Source organism: Chiloscyllium punctatum, chromosome 3 (genome assembly GCF_047496795.1).
Source record: "Chiloscyllium punctatum isolate Juve2018m chromosome 3, sChiPun1.3, whole genome shotgun sequence".
Taxonomy (NCBI): Eukaryota; Metazoa; Chordata; class Chondrichthyes; order Orectolobiformes; family Hemiscylliidae; genus Chiloscyllium; species Chiloscyllium punctatum.
This window is the reverse complement of record NC_092741.1, coordinates 16,305,659-16,309,572: the sequence shown is the minus strand read 5'-3', so window position 1 is coordinate 16,309,572 and position 3,914 is coordinate 16,305,659.

The following is a 3,914-nucleotide window of genomic DNA, read 5'->3' as shown; positions in this document are numbered from 1 at the left end:
CTTTTGAGGGTATAAGTTGTCTTTTTTTTCTCTTCCCTGTTAAACAGTGCACTGAAGCTTCTCTGCTTGAAGTCCCATGGAGCTATTATAGTGTGGGGATATGTGGACTGAACTGCCAACTCGGAACTAATATTGAGGGGTATAAAAATGGAGTAAGGTTTTTTTGGACAAGTGAGACTGAGAAACAGGAGTGGGCACTAACTGCTGGAAAATGAGGCTGGGGAAGTGATGGGGAACTAAGAAATGGTGGAGGAGGTGAATAAATATTGACTCTAATTTTCATGCTGCAAGACCTTGTAGCATGAAAAATGTGTTGCTGGAAAAGCGCGGCAGGTCAGGCAGCATCCAAGGAGCAGGAGAATCGACATTTTGGACATAAGCCCTTCTTCAGAGCACTAAACTTGAAGAGTTGGATGCTGAGGTGTGTGCATTGGCTATCCTAAGGAGAAGGTGCTGGGGAATCAAAGGTTGAAGGTGGATAAATCCCTAGATCCGATGGATTAAACTCCAGGGTGCTGAAAGAGATAGGGGAGTCATTGGTATCTTTCAGCAATCATTGCAGTCTGGGAGGGTCCCAGACAACTGGAGTATAGCCTATGTAATCTCCCTGTTTAGGAAGGGAGGCACATGGAAATTTATAAGCTGGTTAGCTTGACCTCTGTTCTTGGTAAGATAGAAGTCCATTGAGCTTGTGGAGTATTTGTGTGTAGTAAAATAGGGTGGAGTCGACATGGCTTTGTTGAGGAGGTCATGCCTGATAAATTTGTTGCATTTGAGGAAGTAACAAGCAAATTAGACAATAGAGAGCCAATGTATTTGATCTCCTTGCATTTCCAGAAAACCTTTTTGACAAGGTGTGATATGGGCTACTAAATTCGAGCCCACGGTGTGGGATGTAAGGTACTAGCATGAATAGAGGTTTGGCTGACCTTCAGTGGGGATAGAAAGGATCTTTTTCAGAGTGGCAGCTGGTGATTAGTTGTGTTCACAGGGAACAATGTTGGGATTGCAACTAGTCACTATGCACGAACAATCCCCATGAAGGAACTAAGGACACTCCTGCAAGTTTGTAGATGATCCAAAAATTGATGGAGGGACAGTTATTGGTGAGGAAGTCATGAGGCTGTTGAAGGACTTGGACAGGCTAGGAAAGTAGGCAAAGTGGCAATAGTTGACTGAGAAATTGAGGTTCTGCACATTCTTAAGAATCAACTAGGAGAACATGAGAACTGAAGCTCAGTGGAGTGAGGTGCTGGAAAAGCACAGCAGGAGAGCCATTTCTGAAGGGCTTGTATATGAAACATCAATTCTCCTGCTCCTCAGATGCTGCCTGACTTGTTGTGCTTTTCCAGCACCCCACACCCTTGGTAAGAAGAGTCAAGGCGTGGATGGTTCTTCTAAATGGGGAAAGGCTCAAATCTGAAGCACAAAGGAACTTTGGAGTCCGAGTTCAGGATTCTCAAGATAACATTAATGTTCAGCTGGCAGTTAGAAAGGCGAATGCAATGTTAGCATTCATTAAGAGGGCTGGAATACAAGAGCAGAGATGTATTGCTCAAGCTGTATAAGGCTGTGGTTAGACTCTATATTTTAAAATAGAGAGCAGTTTTGGGCCCCAAACTTGGATTGTTTTGGCATTGGAGGGGTTTGGGAGGTTTACAGAAAATGATCTCAGGGCTGTAAAAGACTTTGGCGAAGTGGTTGAGTATTTGTGTCTGGACTTGGTGTTTAGAAAGCTGATTAGCAATCTGAATGATTTGAAATGTACAGAATGCTAAGATGCCTGGATAGAGTGGGCATGGAGAGGTTTCCAGTAGTAGGAGAAACTAGCATCTGATGGCAGAGCTTCAGTGAAGGGACAACCCTTTAGAACTGAAATTGGAATGGTGGTGAATCTATGGAGCTCATTGCAGCAGAGGACTGTGGAGGCAGTCATTTGAGTGTACTTAAGACACAGATTAGAACTTCACTTAGTCAGGGGGACCAATAGTTGTGGGGAAAAGGTAGGAGGTTGGGTTTGAAAAACACATCTCCCAGGCAAGATGCAAGATTTGGCCCATTTGAATCTGCTCCTAATCTTATGTTCTTCTAATAAATCAAGTGGAAGTGCATGTTCCTTGGTGCTGTTACAGTAAAATTTAAATACAAGCTCCCATATAGTCCACCACCTTGATAGACATCAGTGTCAACTGTCCAGAAACTTTGCTGTTTGCCTTTAGAATTGTTACATCCATTCTAATTTCTACAAGATTAGATGTTTAAGGCACAGCAAGGTAAACATACTATGCATGTTTGTTCTGTGCACAGACCTGTTTCAAATATTGTTTTCTCTAAATAAGAGGAAATAGCATCTCCAATGCTGTGGAAAGAAATTCCTTTAATCACTTATCACTGACCATTTAGCATTACCATCCCTTTGTCACTGGACAAAATCCTTTTTACAATTTTTAAAAACCACTCATTTGCTCCAGCTTCAATGTTCCTGCAAATGTATTTGCAGGATCTCCTCAAACTGTAGTGCATTATTTGAGTCTGATTTTTACAAATCTATAAAATAGTAGTGACCATTTAGCTCTTGAGGGCAGAGAGTTAGTGTGTCAATCATCTGCCAGGAAACCTATCTTTCTCAGATCCATGCTAAAAGGATAAGCATACAATTTACACTTTTCACACCCCAGTTTTGACTGGCCCACAAGAGGAAACATCCTTTCCACCTAAGTCCCCAGATGTGGACTCCTCTACACAGGGATGAAATGCAGACTGGATGACTGCTTTGCAGAACACCTACATTCTGTCTGTAAAACCATTAAAACAATTAGCCTGATCTTCCAGTTGCCTGCCACTTCACCACCCCACTGTGTTCCCATACCAACATCTCTGCATTTCTGTGCCAGGCTTGCTGCAGTGTTGTTGCAAGCTCAAAAACAGCATCCATCTTCTGCAGCTTCTCAGACTCCAGACTGAGTTCAATAATTTTAGAGCCTGACTTTGTCCTTCCATTTTGTTTACCCAACCCCACACACTGGTCCTGAACTGACATGGATTGCTTTCAGCACAGCCTACCCATTCTCTCCTTGTCAGCTTCCATTGTCACTTATTCAGCTTTTCTTCTGTCCTGGCCCACTATCAATAATCCACTTATCTATCCCAGCTACAGCCATTAGCAGCTGTGCTGGAGCTATCCCTGTAGTTGCATGGTAATCAAATAACCTCAAACTGTCCTGGTTCCTGAGTTAAGCTGTAGGCTGTTATTTTTTCGGCCTTTCTTCAAAGTTTGGATTGCTCTTTCTGCCAGGCCATTAGATGATTGATGGTATGGAGCTGTTCTTATGTCATATGTCATATGCCATTTGACTTTAGGAAATAATAAAATTCCCTGCTGGTAAACGTTGGCCCTTTGCCTGTGATCACCATTTCCATGAACCCATGTACTGCAAAGGTTACTTACAGATTTTCTCTTGTCGTCATCATGTGTTTGGCAATGTAACTCCATGCCCATTCAACCATAGTCACTGAGAACATTGAGCTCCTGAAAGGACCTGCATAGTCAACTTTAACAGAGTCTAGGGTTTACCCAGCCAATCCCATGAATGTGGGGGAGCTGCTGGTGGTAATCTTTTTTTTTCTTGTTGGCACTCTGGGCATGGCTCTACCTATGCATATCTGCATTCAGTCCTGGCCACCAGACATTCTTTGCACCACCATCTACATTTTGTAGACCCCTCGATGATCCTGCTGGCATCCAGCCAGTATGTAGCAGTAACCTTTGCTCAGGGCAACCACTCCCCATAATAAAATGCCTTTCCTTATGGTGATCTGGTCTCGCCAGGTCCAGAAAGATTTCAAATCTGGTTGTGTTGGCCCTTTTGATTTCTCCCATCTCCACCACCGGTTTTAATTTTGCCAAGACCAAA